Source organism: Equus asinus, chromosome 7 (assembly GCF_041296235.1).
Source record: "Equus asinus isolate D_3611 breed Donkey chromosome 7, EquAss-T2T_v2, whole genome shotgun sequence".
Lineage (NCBI taxonomy): Eukaryota > Metazoa > Chordata > Mammalia > Perissodactyla > Equidae > Equus > Equus asinus.
The window spans coordinates 3,876,056-3,897,982 of NC_091796.1; positions in this window are offsets into that span (position 1 = coordinate 3,876,056).

A 21,927-nucleotide genomic window follows, 5' to 3' on the forward strand; every position below is an offset into this window, starting at 1 on the left:
GAAGAGAGCTGTAGCCCACTTAGTGGTGAGCTGTTTTAATTTCCGTCTATCTTCCCAGGACAGCAATTGAAAGAAACATTCATAGGATGTGACATCTATATGTTTGCCCAGTTTGTGCAAAGTAATTAACGTTTTGATCAGGTTCAAAAAATCTTAATTAGGCTTGTGAGCTCTGAGGGGATGTATCTGTTTCAACTGGCCTATTTAGAAGACTGAGAACCATGGTTCTCGGGGCTGGGCTGCTTCACGCCCCTGGAGTGTCCTCTGACTTTAAGTCCATGCCAGCCGGCCAAGGAGGCCTGGTCACTGCTTCCTGGGGACATGTGTGAGTCGGGTTGGCGGTCTTTTCTCTTGTTCTCCTTCCTATAAGGAGATGCCTTCTGCATCTGTGCTCTCTGCACGTGCAGTATTTATGGCTAAGTTCTCCATTTGGTGCGCGTGAGTGTGTTTTAAAACAAAACAAAACAAGCTTTCAAGTTAGGACTAGAGATTGTTTCCATGACATACATATGTTTGCAGATGAACTAGCTTTTCTTCACTATTCTTTTTTCATGCTTTTACTTTGCAATTAGTTCAAAGAATTTGTCCCCAATGAGCCACTAACTTTTATACATGTAGGCCTCTGAGTGTAGGGGATAGCCCTGGGTGACTTTGACGAGTGAGTTAACATCCCGGATCTTCTTTATCAATAAAACAGGAATGACAACACTCATGGGACACATGGGAGTGACTTGCCGTTGGTAACTTCAAGAGTTGTAAACTCCCTTCAATTTGGGGGGATGTGTTTGTATTTAATAAAGTTACAGTAATGTCTCTAATCAATTCTATAGTGATACTTACCTATTTAATACCCTTAGATAAAAACTGGTGCTGAAACTTGGTAAAATATTAGAGCTGGTGTTCTGCAAAAGGAAGAACAATCAGAAAATTCATGAACTGTCCATTTGCTTACACTGCAATTAACTGAAGTGAGCAGAGGTTCGTTAACTAAATCTATGTGCCTTGGTTCAAGGTCTTAGCATGTGAATAGTATTCTAAGTGTGAAGAAAGCTGAGCTTCCCGCTGTGGGAGGTACGGCGTGGGCATCAGGTGTTGCTCCATTTTATTAATGGCCTGAATAGCCCATAATACTGCCTCGAAGATACCTGTGAAACAAACTTTATGGAAATCATCAAGCTTGTATAATTCAGTGTACCTGGAGAACACGGGGTCTTGAATGACTCTCTAAAGTCAGTCGTGTCAGCTGTTCAAATGACACCAAAGGAACACCCAATAATGTGGGTGTTTTCACTGTGCCAGCAAACATGCAACCCAGGTTATTATTAATACACATAGCAAATACATGGCATTATTTTATATTTACCTTGATAATATCCAAATCTTTAGTAATATTTATCATTTATGAGTAATGATTTCTTTCTCCAGATCTTATTATAAACATTAATGATTAATCCTCACTGCACTTCTGTGAAAGAGACGTGCAGGAGGCTTCTGAGTTATATATAAAAGCAGGCTAACTCTGATTATTTTGACTTTGCTAAACCAGAAGATTTAGCCCTTAAGGCACACTCAAGGTTAGTCCTAAGTTTTTAAAGGCTACAAAAGAAAAGGTGCACAAATTCAACACTTCCTTAGTTTCTCAAAAGGTGTATTTGTTATCTGCCGCCGCGGTGAATCCTGGAGTTCAGATGTTGTGATGGACCCAGATGCCCAGGAGCTCAGCCCTCTCCGCACGGGGCCACCGCACGCTGCCCATGAGCAGTCCAGGAGATGCGACATTCCAATGGCCACAGGGCTTCGGGCCTTCTCCATGTCCCTGCCAGCCCCTGGCCTGGAGCTCCTGTGCCTCGGGCATGTGGGCGTGTGGTCTCCCTGGCTGCTGTGGCCGGGACCGCCGCAGGCTTGGGGCACCTGGACCACCTGGACCATTTGGAGTGTGATGGTGATGGGACTTATCAGCCCCAGGACAGACAGGCTCTTCTTCCCAAGGAAATGGGTAAGAACCCCAGGTGTGACCACACGTTAAGAAAGTCTCCCCCCTACGAAGTGTGGTGGGGTAGCGTAGGTGGCGAGTAGAAATAGAGAGCAGTTTGGATTCTGTGCACAATCTTCTATCTGGTCTGCTGTAGAAACACGGTTTCCCTGTGTAGACAGCCCGGGAAACTGAGTCCGTAGCACCCTATATCTGATAGAACGAGAACTGTTTCTTGGACAACAGAACCATCAGGGACCGTGTCTCTGGGCCATGCAGGTGTGTTTTCTTGTTTCTTTTGTTTTTATTTTTTTAGTAACAGGAAATAAATTGGCAAAGATTGAAGATCATTAAATGGTCCTTCTCAAATCTTCAAGTGCTGGCTTCCTGGTTCCTTCAGCATTTACATTAAGAGGAAACACACTGTGCCTGATGGAAAGCGCAGGAGTTACAGCTGTACAGTAAGAGAGAGAGAGACAGAGGTAGAGAGACAGAGAAAGACAGAGAGACAGGAAGTAGAGAAAGACTGAGAGAGACAGAGACAGAGATGGATAGGAGAGAGAGAGACGAAAGAGAGACAGACACAGAGACAGACCAACAGCTATTGAGAGGCAGAGGAGCGTGCAGGGGAAGCAGAGAAGGCTCAAGGGGAGGGACGTACCTGACCAGTGCATCTTCTCGCCCAGATGGTCCAGAATTTGCCCCACCTACTGGGGAAATGATTCTCTGAGATGTGCTAATGCCCCATTTCATCTAGATCTCTCTGGACCACCTGTAATGTAGGTGATTTTCAGACCTGAGCTTGCACCTAAGGCACATTCCTCTAGCAGCCATCTCGTGTTCCTGGAAACAAAATTCAGAGTCAGAGTGGGTCCCCAAGAGCAGAATCTGTGGGCGGGTCACTTCCATTTGGACACACAGCCCCCATCTCAGGTAAGTCCATCTGCAGGTGCCTAATACCTGGTGGACACTCGGAGAGTGAGCTGGTGGCCGCTGGCCCTTCTCAAGTTGGTGCTCCCTGGTGTCCCCTGACAAGGGCTCTGTGAGGTCTCTGTCCTCAGAGTTTCCCTCTCTTTGAGCCCAAATCCTCCCTTCACACATCTCTTCAGCTGTTCCTTGCTCCTCTCAGAGGACTCTCCCTTCCAGGTAACCAGGGAAACTTGTTACCATAGTAACTCGGGCAGGTCGACTCCGTAGCCTGGAAGGAGCCCAGGAGCTCTGCCAGGACTGCGCTGGCTGCTGGGAAAATCCGGCCAGGCCTGGCCCAGTGGACCCCTGCTCTCCAAGGGCTGCCTGCCCCTCATTTACTCTCTTGCCCCTTTCTGTGCCCTCTCTCTTCTCTGGTCCCGTGAAAATGAAGGAGGGGACCCCCTTCTCAGGGGAGCTTTGTAGGTGGCGAGTAGGTAATTGAATTCTCTGAGCGGGGCCAGCGGGCTGCACGTGGGGCCAGGACTCAGTGCGGGCAGGCAGACTGCACTCCAGTTGCTGGCTGCTGGGAGGCTGCTGACTCCCTGGCAGACAGCAGTGCGGATGGATGCAGGTTGGACGGGGGCCTGGCTCCTAGGAACGGCTCCAGCTTGCCAGGCGTTTTTAGTCAAGCAGGCCAGATTTTTAAAATGGACCGTTCCACCCTCCCGTCTGTTGGAATCCCTACGTGCATGAGATGGCAGAGATGGTGAGCTCCAGATATTAAATATAGAAGCTAAATGTTTCTAACAACAAATCTGGCAACTCTGTGTGGCTTAACTGGCCCTCCTCGGCTTGTGCTGACAGCGTCAGATCTCGTCCAGAGTTGCATGGCATCTCCGCCTGCCAGTCGCCAGAGCCCAGCACTGTGCTGAGAAGCAGTGACGTGTCTCCTGACCCGCAGGGCTCCAGGGTCAGCCCTGCTCACCATTATTCCTTAGACGATGGGGGGGCGTTGTGTGGGATAAAGTGCAGGCCTCGCAAAGGGCACCTCGGTGTGCATTTGCATTCACTTACTGCATGTGGTGCATGAGGTGTTCTTCAGCATTCCCTATACGACACAGTGAGTGCAAGAAATCAGATGCAAGATGCACCCGCGTGTGTATCACAGGATGCTACCCTGGAGAGGAGAAACTGACCCCAAATAGCCATTGCACTTGGCTGCAATTTTGAGTGACTCACATTCTTCCTTTCTTAAGAGACATTTTTCAATCGATTTCTAGGACCCCCTAACAGCTGTTAAATCTGTCCCTTACCCAACCTTAAGGCTAGAACCTCTGCCTGCAGAATTGCTGCTGACCCGTCTTGCTTTTTTCTCTGGCAAAGGCAGAGGTTTATTTAGAATTGTTCGTAATATTGTATTTGCAAAGTGAAAAATTTTGGCAACAAATTAACAAAGTTCCATATTTCCTGAACCTAAAGATAAGGGAAAGAAATCAAGCTACTTGAAACAGGTTTTCCTGGACAATCAATCACCAAGAAATAATCCTGCATTTTGTTTGAATAACTGATACAGGAAATACAAAGAAATCTAGACTGGTCACTAATACAGAGGATTTTCCTAATTCTTTCAGAAGACAACAAACATTCTTATGAATCTGAGAAAAAGAAACTATAATGTAAAGCAGGCATCAAATATTCATTGTATTTCAACCAGCTGGGATGAAGGACCACATATCGTATCAGCTAAATGAGGGTTTTGGACTAAAATAATCTCTCAGACCTTTTCCGACTCTGACGTTAGATTGTACGTATGTTTTCTGACATTTCGCAAAGCATTTGGACAAACAGCATCAGTTGTCACAGACAATAGGCTGGTTTTTCCCCTAGAAATGTTGGTTCTGGGAAAGTAATGGTTTGGTCCACAGCTGCACTTTGGGGCGCAGGTGAGCAGAGAAGGAAATCTGAGTCCCAAGGCCTTGCCCATTCTGGGGGCAACTCTGCTCTGTCTCCAAATTCCAAAGCCTTGGCAGGGGGTTGACGTGACGGATAGCTGGACTATGATGCAGATGATGGAGCTGCCCATGGAGCGTGGGCTCCAGTGTCAGAAAAACCTGGGTTTGAACCCTAGCTCCACCACGCACTGGGGAATCCATTGACCTGTTTCCCGATCTCTCCTTCTTTTCATTTATTCGTTTGCTTATTTATTCATCCCATCTTAGGAGCTAGGGATGGAGCAGTGAGCCAAACAGATAAAAATCCCTGGTCCCATGGGGCTTGTATTCTGTCATGGGGAGAAAAACCACAAATGAAACCAGATATTCACCACGTAGGTGGTAGTAAGCACTATTACAGGAATAGAAAGCAAGGTGAGGAGAGAGGATTGTGGGCAAGGGGAGGTGATGTTTTCCTTGTCACTGGAGGCCTCTCTCCTAAGCTGACCTAAATGGAGTGATGCACCTCCAATGATCATCTCTACAGAATAAAAAGACCACTGTGCACCTTCCTCACGAGTTTGTTCAGAGGATGCCAAGTGATGACCTGTGTGATATAGCTGAGCAGGTGTAGGTGACACTTCTCATAATGCAAGTGGAGGGTTTAACACTTCAGTCATGTGCAGAATGGTCCGTTGTCTAAAAAGATACGTTGAGGGGCCGGCCCTGTGGCTGAGTTGTTAAGTTCGTGCACCCACTTTGGCAGCCGAGGTTCCACCAGTTTGGATCCTGGGTACAGACCTACAAGCAGCTCATCAAGCCATGCCGTGGCGGCTTCCCACATAGAAAAACTAGAATGACTTACAACTGGGATATACAGCTATGTACTGGGGCTTTGGGGAGAAAAAAAAAAACAAAGAGGAAGATTGGCAACAGATGTTAGCTCAGGGCCAATCTTCTTCACACACACACACACACACAAAAAGCATATCAAAAAACAATTGAAAAAAATAAATAAAAGATACGTTGAAGTTCTAACTCCCAGAGCCTCAGAATGGGACCCTATTTGGAAATAGGGTCTTTGCAGTTGTAATTAGTTAATTTGAGGTATACTGGGTTAGGGTGGGCCCTAGTTCAATATCACTGGTATCCTTATATGAAGAGAGAAAGAGACACAAATATAGAAACATGGAGGGAAGACGGCCATGTCACCATGGAGGTGGAAATTGGAATGATGCATCTACAAACCAAAGAACACCAAGGATTGCCAGCCGTCACCAGAAGCTGGGAAAGAGGTTTGTCCTCAGAATCTCCAGAAGGAACCAACCCTGCCAACACCTTGATCTTGGACTTCCAGCCTCCAGAAGTGAGGAAATGAATTTCTGCTGTTTAAGGAACCTGCATTTGTGGTCACCTTGTTACAGCAGCTCAAGGAATCTGATATACTCCTCTGTTATAGATGAAGACTCTGTGGCTTCAAGAGTTTGTCCAGATTGTACAAGTTCCACAGGCAATGAAAGATAAACAAGGGCCGGGATTTCAGGATCAGCTGGCCGACATACACACCAACTCTTGCCCCATTTGTAAGTGAGAACCACCTGCCCCAGAAATGAAGAAACATAGAAGCCTTGTACTTCTGCTTTTACCTTTTCTAAGCTGTCACTCATGACTGAGTCATGGAAAATGACAACTTTATTTTAGGAAACCAACGGCACAAGTATATGCAATGTTTCAATCTCCAGAATTAAAGCGTCCAGGTGAGGATGAGGGCACGTGCCTGCAAGGGCAGACGGCCTTCCAGGCGAGGGCGCTCTGCTCTGACCATCAGAATTGAATGTGCCAAATACAAGTGTTTAAATGGCAACTTGAAAAATTACCATGTGCTAGTCAGGGCTCTCCAGAGAAACAGAACCAATAAGATCTATAGATATATGTCTGTACATAGATGTATAGATAGATATATATGTATCTATCTATTTATCTATCTATCTACCAAGAGATTTATTAGAAGGAAATGACTCATGTGATTATGGGGGTTGACAAGTCTCTGGATCCACGGGTGGCAAGCTGGAGTCCCAGGAGAGCTGATGGTTTAGTTTCAGTCTGAAGGCCCAAGACCCAGGAGAGCTTGTGTTGCAACTCTAGTCCAAAGGCAGAAGAAAGCCTGTGTCCCAGTCTCAAAGCAGTCAGGCAGGAGGAATTCCCTCTTGACTGGGGGAGGATCAACCTTTTGCTCTATCAGGCCTTCAACTGGTTGGATGAGACCCAGCCACATTATGGAGGGCAATCGACTTGAGGTCTATGATGCGAATGTTCATCTCATCCAGAAACACCCTCACAGACACACCCAGAATACTGTTTGACCAAAATCTGGGCAATCTGTGGTACAGTCAAGTTGACACATAAAATTAGCCATCACACTTGCCTATTGATAGATGAGGTCTTTATTCCTAAGTGGTCAACCCTCCCATTTCCTTGGAACAGAACTCTTATATTTAGAAGCATTATCTTTCACATTTATGTTTTAAAGAAAGGCATTCCTTCCTTAACCAGTTGTATTACTTCTACAACACTCCCCTGAGAGCACCCAGTACTTTTTTTCCTTGGTATTTAAGCACATTTTTGGTCTACGAGATCACTTGTCCCTAAGGCTCATAGATCATTTGACTTGTTCAGATTTAAGTTTTATTTAAATTTTGACTCTAGTCACTATTTCTCAAGCAACTTAAGGGTCAGAGGCTCTGCATTCGACCCTAATATTCCAACCTATGACCCAGTTTCCTTAGTGTGAGATGACATTATGTGAGAGGCTCGCGTTGGTCCATTATGTGGGCATGTCAGTGACAGAGCTCTCAAAGAGGCACGATACTGTGAGTCAGGAAGGGCCAGGAGGTGTAAGGGGAGAGAATAATCATTTTAAGGCCACCATGGTAATTTCTTCTATTCTTAATGCCACAGAAAGAGCACTGTGAAGAATAGGCAGGAGGTGTTTCTTCCTGGCAACTTGTCAAAGGAAGAATATTTTATGCAAATGGAAATATTCTGTTCCGAGAAATAATAGATCTATAGTGATTTCATTCTTGTTTAACTGGACAAGGTTTACCTTTGAAAGACGGCTTGGCCCTTACCAGTACTACTTGTTGAGTAAAGAAGGAATACCGAGAAGATATTAATTGCAAGGCATTAAGCTAATAGCAGGCAACCCACATACCATACTTGAGAGAGGTCATTGATAAAAATTTGTTAAAGAATAATTGAGTGGGCTGAATTACTTAAATAGATATTGGAAAAGATAAAATAAAGTCAGTGCAGGAGGATTAAAAAAAAAGGCACTGACAAAATGCTGAAATAGTGACCTTTGAGGATCAGCTTTGCATTCTACCAGGAGAAATTTAATCATAAATGGGAATGTTTAATTGGTTTCTCCCACTTTGCTTCTGAAAGACTTACCAACAAGCAAAGAATCCGAGAAATAAAATGCAAAAAGAAATTTTATTTTCTTGCTTTTTTTGTCTTCACTTCCCTCCACCTCCGTTCCTATGTGAAATTATACAAAGTACATGGCATTTTGACAAAATTCATTACTGTCTCCTTTGACAGTGAGTTCCAGCCTCAGATTCTAAAATAAGGCCTGACAAACAAATGGCCATCAGTAGGATATATTGGAGTATATGAGGAAGCCATTTGGTGTCAACCTAATTCAGCCTGACCTTGATTTTCCAAAAGGGCCTGCCGTGGCCGTTGAGCCTGCATTGCACATCTGCTTTAAGCATTTTCTGTGTCCCAAAGACAGGAACAAATGGCCTCAAGACAAAGATGCAACTTCCCCCACGTTGGCATTTCCTTAAGGATGAGCATCTCTCCCTAGCTAGGAATTGATCGCTGCACCCACACTGTGACCACCCGGCTGGAGACAACAGACGACTACCTGCTGTGCCCACCGAGACAGCAGACCTGTTACCTGCTGTGTCCATCAATTGCTGTGCCGACAGAGCAGTCCCGTGACTGTTATAAAAGGGACATTTCAATTATATGTGATACATGCTTTTTGAGGGTATATAACCACTCTGCACACCCCACTTCTTTGGTGCCCTTCTTTCCTTGGGGAAGGATGCCCGGGGCTACACTAGTCCTCAGATCTGGCTCAGAATAAACTCACCCCAATTTTCACTTATGAACTGGATATGGATTATCTTTGTGGACAGTCCTGAGGGCTGTTCATGAAATGGTGTCCCCAACGAGATGTCCAATAGCCTCGCAGACTGCACCGTGCCTTGTTTTTAAGCATCCTATCCCAAAGACCTCAGGAATTTAGTGTTACATAGCAAATGCTTATTATGTGTGAGACACTGGGATAAAGTTGCAAAACATAAGACAACAATGTTTGCTCTTGCTGTTAGCTTGAAGTTGGCAGGAAAGAGAGACAATAAATAACTTTATTATACTGTGCAGGGTGCCAGATACAGGGTGCTGTGGAAGCACTCACCAAAAAAGTGGATACGTCATAGTTAGACTCTGAAAGGTTTCCATACTGCACTTCTTCTCTTCTTAATAGCCCAGTGTTAATATCTGTTCATTTTTAGGTACACGGGATTATGGTCACAAAAAGCATCTTCAGTATCTTCTGCTCCAAATCCTCAGGAAACTTGTGGCTGGAGATGCTGCATGGACTACTCCAAACCACACAGTGAATCTCTAAATGCAGCCAGTTGAGACGACTGGATGTGGCACGCTGTACTTTGAAAAGACACATGAATCCCAGGTACCACCCTATTTCTGTTTTCTTGAATGAAAAGTAAAAAATTAATTTATGTTTACAATAAATCCTTTCACTGTTAAAAGTATTTTTTTCCCTTACTGAGATGTATCAATGGTTTGTTAATTTCTAGAATTTATATTCATTTCATGAGGTTTTGAAATTCTTGTTCATGGGCATTTCTTCCTATCAAACAATATCTCTAAAAGGTGTATTTTATAGTGATTTTACTAGTACCATTGAAAGAAGAATATGATTACAAAATCTATGAGCAATTCTGTGCCAAACGGCATGGGTAAATTTAGAAATACATACTTATACAAGGAAAATCTTCCGTACATTACGCTAGGTACCGCATGTGCTATTGAATCAGAATGAAACAGAAGAATTTGAAAAAAAATGAAAAGTCTGCTTTTTGAGGGGCTAAACATCCTCAATGAAACTGAAGCACATGGGGCTGGCCCAGGTGCAGTGGTTAGGTTCTCGCACTCTGCTTTGGCCACCTGAGGCTTGTGGGTTCGGATCCCTCGGTGCAGACCTAGACATGGCTCATCAGGCCATGCAGAGGCAGCGTCCCACGTAGAAGAACTAGAAGGACTTCCAACTAGGATATGCAACTGTGCACTGGGGCTTTGGGCAGAAAAAAAAAAGAGGAAGACTGGCAACAGATGTTACCTCAGGGCCAATCTTCCCAAAAAAAAGCTTCTCATTCTCTAGACCAGCTTATTTAAAATAAAAAAAAGAAAGAAACTAAGGCATAGTTTAAAAATTAACCCAAATTAACAAAGCATTTCAGATTATATTCTCTCTTTTAAAATAAGATTTGAAACCATATGAGTGAGGCCTCCAAACTTTGAAAATAGTATTGGTATTTTTGAATAAATATATCTCAATTAAATGAATCAGAATGTCTAAAATTTAATTGCTAATAATTATGCACGATTCAGGGAAACTTACAAGTAGTAAATTTCAAAGTAGACGTTTTCAAATCAATGTCTCAAAAATGGTTCGATCTCAAATGGATATGCTAATGCTCCCCAAAATCTTCCAATGATATCAATATGAATGATATGACCCCAAGAAAGACACTCTTTAGCCCCATACCAAAATTTATTTTCTTGAATCTCATCAATATTTATACTTTTTCAAAAAATTAATATAAATCTCTTTTTTTACAGAAATAAAATATATTCCAAATAAAGAAGTTTAAACAGTATAATCTGTTGTAATAAGAGAAAACACATACATAGTGCTTACTATATATCAGTTACTCTTGCAAGTGATTTGACTTTATCTGCTCATTTGATCCTCACACTCTTTGAGCTATTATAATTATTATCCTCCCACTTTCCGGGTGAAGAAATGGAGGCACAGAGGACACACAACTTACTGGAGGTCGTTCAGCTGCACGTAAGTGGAAGAGCTGGACGCAGTCAGGCAGTCCTTATCTGTCACATGTTCTTGTGCTGCTGGACAGAGAAAACCATTGCATTTTTTACTACATACATGTCAACAGAAATGGAAAGATACCCTACAAACTATTTTATGTGCTTTTTTCACTGTACAATATATGATGCACATCTTTATTTAATAGCAATTATGTCATAGTATCACTCTTAATGGTTACAATATAGTCAGTTTTTGTTTTGCAAAATTTTATCATATGTATTGAATTGTTACAAACAATGCCGTCTTTTTCCTCCTGATACCCGAATCTTAATACTCTGCCACAATTTGTGCGCTAGGATAAATTCCTTGAATGGAATTATTGGGTGGAGAAGAGTGTATACATCTTCACTTTTGATACATGTGCCAAATTGTGCTCCAGGGAGGGCACACTCCTTTCAGGCCTTTGGTCGGCACCAGTAACCTTCTAGTTGCTAAATTGATGGACTTCTTTTGAGGTTTCATCCGACAACCTTGGAAGCATTAATGCGTAAAGTTTAACCCCTAGAAAACGTTTCCTCCCTTTTTTTCTGTAGCTCTGGCTCTCTGGGTTCACTCTAACCCTCGCTGCCTGCTTTTTCTCAGAAGTTTATTCCTCTGATAACTTCTATGGCTTAAATACAGATATCCCCCAATATTTTGCCTCACTCTCCCTCTCTCCCTCTGTGTGCTCTGCTAGGCTAAGTTCATCTCTTCTGATGTGTGCAGCTCCCACTCCTACACACAATGTTTCCAGATCTATTCCCCTAGATCTCAACTCCCTGTGATCTTCAGATTTCTATTTTCTACTGCCTACGGGACTGCCACAGCAGCATCCTGATTTTCAGACACATATCTGAAACCAAACTCAGTATCTTTACTCCAAAACCTACTTCACTTCCGACAAAAAGGCTCTGTTTGTTGAGCCCTTTTCATGTCTTATTCAGCCTTCAAGGTGAAGATACAGCATTGAGTAAGAGAATTCCACCACCATCTCTCAGTCACTCAGGCACCATATTTCGAAGCATCTTTGACTTATTTTGGACTTCACATTTGCCAGCTGTCATTGATGCTGCCTCCAGAATACCTCTTAAACCATCCTGTCTAATTCCATTGCCGCTGCGCTCAGAATCCATTACCTGAAATAGTTCCAGATGCTCCTCACTGATCTCCAGGTTTCCATCCTCCCCGGGACTCACTATTCTCAACACTCATGGCTGGAAACAGCCAGAATAGTTGGTTTTCCCCAACAGGCCACACCCTCACGCTGAAGGGATGCATGGTGAGTGTGGTTTGACCTTTCCTCAATGTTACCCCCTAAAAACCTACCTATTCTCAAAGCCATCAGCCCCATGAGCTGCCTCCTTCTCCCTAGGACTGACCCACCGGCCTTCCTGTAGTGCTGTTTCATTCCTCTCTGTTGGTGAAGTTCTGTATATGGTGGGCTCCTTCATTAGATACGACCTGCATGACAGCCAGGGCTGTTTCATTTTCATTTTTGTGTCCCCTACAGCATGACACACTGTAGTGGCTCAATAAACTTTTTATTTCTTATCATGTCAAGTAGCTACAGGGGAACTTTGGTTATGTACTTTTTTTTTTTTTTGAGGAAGATTAGCCCTGAGCTAACTGCTGCCAATCCTCCTCCTTTTGCTAAGGAAGACTGGTCCTGAGCTAACATCTGTGCCCATCTTCCTCTACGTTATACGTGGGACACCTACCATAGCTTGCCTTTTGCCAAGAGGTGCCATGTCCGCACCCGGGATGCAAACCAGTGAACTCTGGACAGCCGAAGTGGAACATGCGCACTTAATCACTGCACCACCAGGCCAGCCCCTGGTTATGTAAATTTTTAACAGGGAAAGACGTTTATGTCTTATATGCATATCCTAAGATGAGTAGAAGACTACACTGAATGTGTTTTCTGCAGTATGAGGGTTTGGATGTTGCAGTGCTCCAGCAAGCTCTCAGTAGTACATAATTAAAAGTGTTCATGAACTTGATACAATTTCAAGATTTTTCCATTATAAAAGTGCAAGCACACTCACATAACCAAAGTACAATTGTATTAAAATCATGAGAAATGTGTGTTTACACTGTGAGCTATACCTTCAAAGAGTTGGAAGTTGAAATTTGCCGGTGATGTTGCCTTACACAGAGCTCGTCACTCCTGTCTGTGTGAACCGTTTCAAGGGGATTCCTCAATCTCTTCTATTTTCAGTCTCCAGCGTTTGACTGGTTCTAAGTTGCATTTACTGTAGCGTGAATCCACTGCCTGCCTCCTCTCCAATGCCAGGGAGCTGATTGGTGACCTAGCCAGCGGCTTGGGGATCATGCCCTTCCTCCTTACTTCAGGCTCTGCCCTTTGCGTTTTACTCCCAATAAAACAATGGCAATTGAATCCAGTAATATTTAGTGATTAAAGATATCTTTGAGGAATCATCTCACCCACAGGAGTTGATCTGGCCTTCTTTGATTCTTATAGTTCATAAGGCAACCCAAGGTTTTGTCTTATTTCTTAAACATGCAAAGCTCTGCAATGAGAAATATAAAAGCTATAGGAGCAAACTGAAGTGGAGATTTCATTCTGAGATTGCTGCGGGAGAGGGCATGCTCAGGCCCCAGACAGAGATCCAAAAGGCTCACCTACTTTGATCATCTCCAGGGCAAAAACATTGTCTTATTCATCCCAAGTGCCTTAGGATAGCACCTGGAACATAGCGAAACTCAGCGACACTCCCACAGGAACCTGCAGCTCCTGGGCTAGGACTTCAAGGAGGGGACCACCCAGCAAAGGCTGCCGTTTCAGTGGACCTTCACCCAAGTGAAGATGCTCAGCAGCTGCTTCTGGGGCTGCTCTGGAGCACTGGTTCTCACACTGGCACATTTATTGGAATCTTCCAAAGGGCTTGTAAAAACTCAGCACGGTGGCCCCACACCAGAGCTTCTGATTCAGTAGGTCTGGCCTGGGACTGGAAAACGTTCATTTCTAACAAGCTCCAGGTGATGCTGATGCAGCTGATCTGGGGACCACACTTTGAGAACAAGAATCGGTGGTTCCCAAGCTTCCACGTGCATATGAATCGCTGATGATCTTGGTAAGATGTAGATTCTTATTTAGCAGGTCCACTGGGGAGCCTGAGATTCTGCATTTCCACCAAACTTGCAGGTGTGCCAATGTTGCTGGAGCTGGACACAGACTACTCTTTGAGTACCAAGATGCCAGAGCAGTGGTCAGCCCTAGCTGGTCATGAGGATCTATACTGAGGTGGGCACCTCCAGACCAACTGAACCAAATGCCAGAAACTCCCGCAGACCACAGACCATAGCTTCGTTCTCAGCATTACCATCTCCTCCTCACCAAGGACAAAACGACCTTATTGGTGGCCACTGAATTCAGCAACACTTCCCAGCTTCCCTGGGCAGGTGCCTCTCTTGCACCTCTTTTGCTGATAGGCAGTTCACATCGCATTGACTTTCCTTGAGGTCCTTTCTGACCAAAGCCCTCACTCTACATCCACACTATGTATCTTTTCAACAAGCACAACAAGTGAGTGGAAATCCAGAAACAAGATTTTGAATTTTGTTTTGAAGAGCTTTCTGAAGGTAGCAACCAGATGGCTGCTTCTTCTTCTGATCAACACAGAGTTTACGTACACTGAATTCTGCAAGCTGTGATCCATTGCCACCCATTTTTTGTGAACTTTGTTTTTTTTCCTTTTCTTTTTGGTGTGCTCCTCTCTAATTAGATGAGCTAGAAGCTGGATCATAGTGAACAATGAATGGTTTGACACATATGCTATTCTGATTCAGTTCTTGGGGAAGGCAAAGTAGTGTTGTATAGACATGGGAAATCACCACACAGCACACCCCCATGCTCTCCTGGGGCCATGGAGTTAAAGCCTGTGAGTTCCCAGAAAGAAAAAACTGTCTTGCACCGAACCGTAAAATTATAGAATTTCAGAGGTGGAAAGGATCTGAGGTCATGTAGAATCTGAAGCCCGATCAACTCCATTAAACTAAGCCTCAGATGTGAATTGTCATGTAACAGGACACTGCTGGCTCTCTGCTCAGTGCTGCTTCCATTGTGCCTTTCCTCCAGCCTCACTTGGCTCCTCAAGATCTGTATTTGGTCTTTGCCTCTGCCCTGACCCTCTGGCCCTGCCTATGGTCACTAAATGTGGATGCTAGAAAAAATTCTCAAATATGGATCCTGTCTCTCCTCTGGTTTGGTCTGACACCCTGACTTCAACCTTTGATGCTGTGGCCAACTCATCTTTCACTTGCCCTTCTCTGTGACTCCTGAGTGTCTTACTCTGAACTTGCTGGAGATGCTCAGCCTCTGCACTGTCTTCTCATCGCTCTGGCCTCTCCTGGCTCCTCCTGGCCTGTTCTGCATGCCACCCCCAGCACCCTGGCTCCAGTGCTGATAGCACATGAATTACCTTGTGAAATGTTTGTATTTCTCACTTTGACTTCCAACCTGGGTTACCGAGAAATCTCTTCCCCCCATGAAACTCCACCAGGAGCAATAGGAAGCCCTTCCTTACTTCTTCCACTGGCCGGAGCAGCAGGAATGAGTAGGAAGGGCCTGTGCCCATAGATGACCCCAGGGAAAACTGGAGAAGCGGAGAGGATGGCAGGGTCTCTGTGGACTCTCTGCTAGCTTGTTTCGTTCACTGTTTTCTATTTTTTTCTTTCACATGCTAGGTTATAACACACAAGTAGGTATTCAAAATTACTTGATGGATTGCAAAATAAACTATCATAACTGACAAAGCTGAAAGAATATCATTTTCAGATACATAGAAGCCCAATTTATACATCAAAGAATGCTATCATTAAGTCAAAGAATGGGGGGGGGAAGCTACTTCAAATACATTAGATCAATCAAAAATAGTAGTATAAGACTCTCTACCCACGAAAAGCTTAGGAAGTTGTTGGGGAGGTAAGACATATTTACAATTAGTGAATAAGATAATAACACTGAGTGTGTGGATGTGCGAGGATGTGTAAGTGTTAGAGACTACTATGACACATTTATGCGTAGCAACCACTCTTCCTCTAGGAGCATGGGGAGCGAAACGATAGAGATTGTTCATTGAGTGTGTACATGGGGCCAGGTGCTTGTGGAACCCACTGTCTCCTCTATTTCCCTTAGAGAGTCCTTGAAGCAGGTTCTGTGACCAAGGTCACACAGAGGGAAAGTGATAGAGCCAGCCATTTGGCCTCCACAGTTGTGATAAGCCAAGAAAGGACGTGGAAAGGGCATCCAAGTTAATAACCGAAAGACTGGGGTTCAGGTGTGGGATTACCCCACAAAGTGCAGATGGTGAACGAGTGGTGAATGAGACCAGCAAGCATGCTCCCTGTGTAAATTATTCCTCTGACTTCATTCTACACCTTTAAATATCTGATTCATTTATCTCCCTTTGGGAGTTTTTCAACTCATGTTAATTCCTAGTGTTGATTTTCCTCTTAAACTTTTTGATTCCAAATTTATCATCTGGGCTTGCTACAGTGAATCAAGCATTCGATTCTAAAGTACGTTCTCACCTTTTCAGGTCGGCAGCACCCTAAAACTATCTTCCATCTAATCCGTTGGTCAAGGTGATGCACTGATTGTGTGTCAAGTCTGTTTCTCATGGAGAGAGATGCTTCAACTTCTGGTTGTTGATAGCTTTCGGCTTTAAAGAACAAGCAAGCAAAAATTCCAAATACCCTATGGAAATGGAGAACTTCCCTGTTTATCAATGGTATCTCTGACTTGGGGTTTAGGATGCCCAACCGAGCTGGTTTCTCCTTTGGGGTGAAGCAGGCTGCAGTAAAGCTTTTTACTTGTGTGCAGCACTACGGACTGCTGCAGGTGTGCACACGCCTTTATGGGACATAAAAAGACAAGGCCCCAGCCCTGAAGAGTTTACAACCTGAGCCAGACATAAAGGAGATGGCAGCCAGCAGTAAAAATTTCATTTGTGCAGATATGACTGGGACAGAGAAGAGTGGAAGACAGTGCTGCTGGAGGAAATTTTTAGGAAAGATATACTGGACAAGAGCGTATGTCTCGCACATAAAACCCTGGGATGCTGCTCAGAGAAGGTGCGCGAGGAGAGCAGGAGAAGGTATAAGTAGGGGAGACAGTGAGCTGAAACGATGGACCAAAGAATTAAAAAGGAAGTGTGGGGTATAAGGCAACACGACAACCAAATAAATTGTCTATCAGCACATAGATCATAAGATATTCATCTTTTAAACAGTTATTTCTCCAAAATGCCTTTTCTGAAATAACTGACCATTTGGGACTGCAGCCCTAGTTTCATCCGTCTTGCTAAACATCCCACGATATTAGAAGAGAAGGCAGTGCTCCCTAACTTCGCTTCTCTCTCATTACAGGACCATCAGCACTTGTACTTGGCGCTCTAGAGCTTGACCAAGTGAAATGCACATCCTTGCTCCCTGGGAGAGTTTACCGCCAAAGATCACGAGCATGTCAGATGAGTAACACATCTCCTCGTAAATATCGTACACCATTCTTTGGTGCAGTGATGATTTTTGAGCCGTTAGAGTTACTGGCTAAGGGGAATGTTGAATGGTCAGCAACGAGGAACTGAAGACAGAGATGTGACTTAGGCAAAATCCCTTCTCTACCTGTGACTTTGGACAAGGGGCCCATGACCGGAGGAGTCCTGGGTATGTCGTGGGGTTGTCACAATCCCCTCAGGTCACGCCCTAGCCCAAACCCAGGGGAAAGCAGTCCCTGTTCTTGGAGGTCCTCATGGGTTGGTGCCTCTTGACTTCTTCCAAATGCACCAGCCACAGTGAATCAGGAGGATGAGTTAAGCACTGATAACATCTAGTACATTTTTTCTAGTAATGAAAACAGCTTAAATCCATTTAGAAAATACCCAAATTATGGAAAAAATCAACTAAATTCTACCACTCAGGCAAAATGACATTTGACATTTTAGAGTAATGTACTTTTATGCGCTCTTCTGTATTTCTTGAAATAACCTATCATGAGCATTGAAACTTCTTTAGCCATTTGATTTTTAGTGACAGCACCGTGTTCTTTTGATTTATTAAAAGAAAGGAAAATCAGCAAATGTATTGTTTGCAATTAAGAAAAAACTAACCCTGCCCCTTAGTCTTCAAATACCCTTTTCTCCCTGGGTGTTCACGACGCGCGGTTCTATGCAGGCGTCTGCAGCAGCCTCCTCCCCTCCAGAGGGTGACCTGTGCCCCTCAGGAGCTGTGCTCAGGTCTTGCTGATGTGGGGATTCTCAGGTGCAGGTGAGCAAGGCCAACCGCTCACTTTCTTCTTGGTCTGAATGACCGCGAGAAGGAGTTGGAATGCTGTTAATGAGAAGATCGTGGACACAAAAGAAGCACAAGCGTCTTTCCTTTCTCCTCCTTGGCTTCTCCCTCACCCTGCAGACCTGGGGCCACCCTCTCTGGACAAGTCTGGGACTAAGTTGGTACCTGAGGGCAGTAGGGGCTGCAGAAACCTTGACCTTGAGATCCAGGGGTTGAGAGAAGACAGGGTTCTTGCGGGGACCGGCCGCCTGGCTGCAGGCTCCTAGCAGTGTAGGACAGACCCTTGTAGCTGCTGTGGAAACACCTTTCCATGTGAAAAAAAAATCCACAAGATTCCTCCACCTTTTCTTAATGGTTTATTATTGCCTGTTCTTCTTGAGGTGATATGTTTTTACTCCTTTCACTTCTTTTGTATTCTGTGGCTGTGGAATTTTTTCCGTATGAAATAAAAGGATTTCTTTGTCTCACTCTTCCAAGTGTGTTCTGTCTTTGAACATCTTTAGTCCTGGCTGAGCTTTGTGTATGTTAAAATACCTACAGGCATACCCAAGCTCCGTTTCCCTCAAAATTCCAGTATTTGAGACACTATCTCCTCGTTTACTCCCAATGCTTCCCTTTGGTTTGTTTTTCTGTCTGTGGAAGAGGGTGAGAACTAACCGACGTTCTGCCGTCTCATCTCTCCGAGATTTTATTCCAATTAAATGCTTCTTAGCCATTCTTTAAACTTGTTGAAATTTATCTCTCTGAAAGGCATTTCCTTTTCTTTACTAATTTTTCTAAGTCATGAGGTCGATTTTCTCGTGATCACCCTCAACGCGATTTGCATACTGGCAACCAACCTTTCCTTGAAAAACAAATAGACAAAAGATCAAATCCAGAGTTCTCTGTCTTTTAAAATAAGAAACTGTTCACCAAATGACTTCAAGAAATTGTGTGACAAGCTGTGATTTATTGTTTTGTTTTTTGTTTTTTTTTTTGATTTTATGTTGATTCTAGCCCAGGGGTTCAGAAAAGTCTATAAAGGTCAAAATAGTAAATATTTTAGGTTTTATGGGCCGTATTGTCTCTGTCTCAACTACTCCATTCTGCTCTTGTAATATGAAGCTGTCATAGACAATATGTAAGTGAATGAAGGTGTTTGTGTTCTAATAAAACTTTATTTACAGAAACAAGCAGTGGGCCAGATTTGATACACAAGCTTAGCTTGCTGACGCCTGTTCAAACCAATAGATTAAACTTCTCTCCCATCAGGACCTGGCTTATATGAATAAGAAGAGAGAGTATTTGATTTTCACAATGTATAGAAAAAATCTTTGAAGATTTTTAAAAGATATATAGAATCATAAAACATTGGAAACAATCAAATGTCATCATTTTGTGAGTGACCTACCTGAGCACTGGAAAAGTTCAGTGAATTCTCCGCGTTAAAGTGAATTGTAAATGACATAGCTCAGACTCAGGGGTCCATCTCGTGTCTCAGCACGCTTGGCTTAGCAAGCTTAGTAAATGTGGTTTACCATGTGTCCCTTTTTGTAATAATTCTTAGGAGCGTCTAGGAACCATCTAATTTATTACAACTTCTATTATTACTCCTACTCTTTCTCTTACTCTTTCCCATTTTTATTCCAGTCCAGTAACTTCTTTCCATTTTCCAGGTTTTGAAGGAAGTGGTTTTCTTTGCCTTATAATAGTAATAGTAATTATTTAATAGTAACAATATTTACCGTGTTTGCTTTGAACTTCCATTTTGTATCAGATATTGGGGCATTTAATCTCTACAAGTTGTTTCCAATTTTTATGATGATTCCACAAAGTAGGTACAATTAGGTTTTTTTCTTTTTCAGATAGGAATATTGATGGTCAGAGAACTTCAGGGCTGGCTTCAAATCACACAGATTTTTACATAGCAACTTCCACATGCTTTTTTCCCCATGTCTATCGTTTAAAAATTCTTGATCTGATAGCCTAATTTTTCAGTCTTCTCAGTGCTTCTGATCTCACTTTTCAGATTAAGTTGGGGCAGTGATGCTGGGCTAGGATCCTTGGCTCCTGTTCCTTATTTTTCACGTCTGTAACCGAGCTGTGGAATACAGCACATCTACAAATACTGAAGTGATGTCGCTGCCATGGATATTTATGGAAAATAGATATTAGATGACAAAAGGACACCTAAGCAGCTGCTGTGTGACGAGCTTTAATGGGGTAGCTGCAGACAGGGTGGAGAGAAGGAATTGCTCCCGGGACTGGTGCGGAACAACTCGCCATGGAATGCCGTATGATTGGGCACTACTGGGACCGGCCCGGCACAGAGCAATCAGAACTGGGTGGTTCTTTCAGGGCAGGAGAAGCCAGCAAACATGAATCTCAGAGATAGAAATGTCAGAAGTTACAAGCAGTGCAAATAGTGGCTACAGTTGTGGGCCAAAGGAAAAGTCTTTTCTTGAGTAAATGTGGAAAGAATTTCTGGCAACAAATATGCACGCATGGCTTAAACCAAGCAAATTAGGACAAACTAGAACAATACCAGAAACAGGAAAACACCTTCAGAGGAGCCGTCTTTGAACATGAAGAAAATGATATTATCAACACGCCTGAATTAGTGTTATTAGACTCAATCCTGGATCCCCTCAAATTTACCATCTAGTTCAGCAGGCAGGGCATACACCATGCTCCTTGGAATTCTGTATAAATATTTGCAAAAAAATGGCCCTTTGCCTATTCACCCATTTCTAGTTTCAAAGGAGGTGGAGTTTTTTGTTTTTTACCGTTGAATTGGGAAGTTTGAAATTTTTTCTGGATTATTGCATTCTTTGGTTAGTTTGACCTTTCTCTCAGTGCAAAATGAACACTGTCCTTGGCTTCACCTAATCTGTCTTTGAAGAGAAATTTGCATCTTTTCTTGGTAGATCTCATGGTACAAAGGAAACTGTATGAACAAACGAGAGCTGAATTCTGTCAATGCGGCCTAGAACCTAGTGGGGGAGCTAATGATTGCAATGTGAAAGAACAAAAGTCACTACATTAGACAGGCAACATGGATGCCTGGCCCAAAGCTGCTGTGACAGCCTCCTGTGAGGGTGGCGTTGACATGGCGCCTCCACCCAGCTGCCTTTCCCTGGCATTAGTTTGAGTGTCTCAGAAAGAGATTTTCAACTACCCAAATCAGTTATCGCTTCAGGACATGTGTTTTTAAAATCCCTTTTATGTTCGGTGAAAATCTCTGCTTGAATAAACAGTTACATCACTAATTGCTAAATATGACATTATCAGATTGTTGTGACTTCCTGGGGGTGAGGGTAAGGAAAAAGGTTAATTACAATTACTTTTGTCTCTAACTAATGGAAAGCAGCGTTAACATCTGTGTGCTGCCTGCTGCAAGGTTGGCAATAATCTCTGTGTATTAGGCAGAGTGGAATAGAATGACCCAAGTGTGGATGTCGTTGTGTTACCTGAATTTACCCAGCAGCTAACAAAATAGGTCTCTTTCACTAAAGACTAATTTTCACATTAAAAAAAAATCCTTATTACGGGCCTAGTGCAGTTAAATTGCCTGACACGGTAGGGAATCTATACTTAGACCGGTGATATTAAGCACTAAGAAAAGGCCTCAGGTGATGATC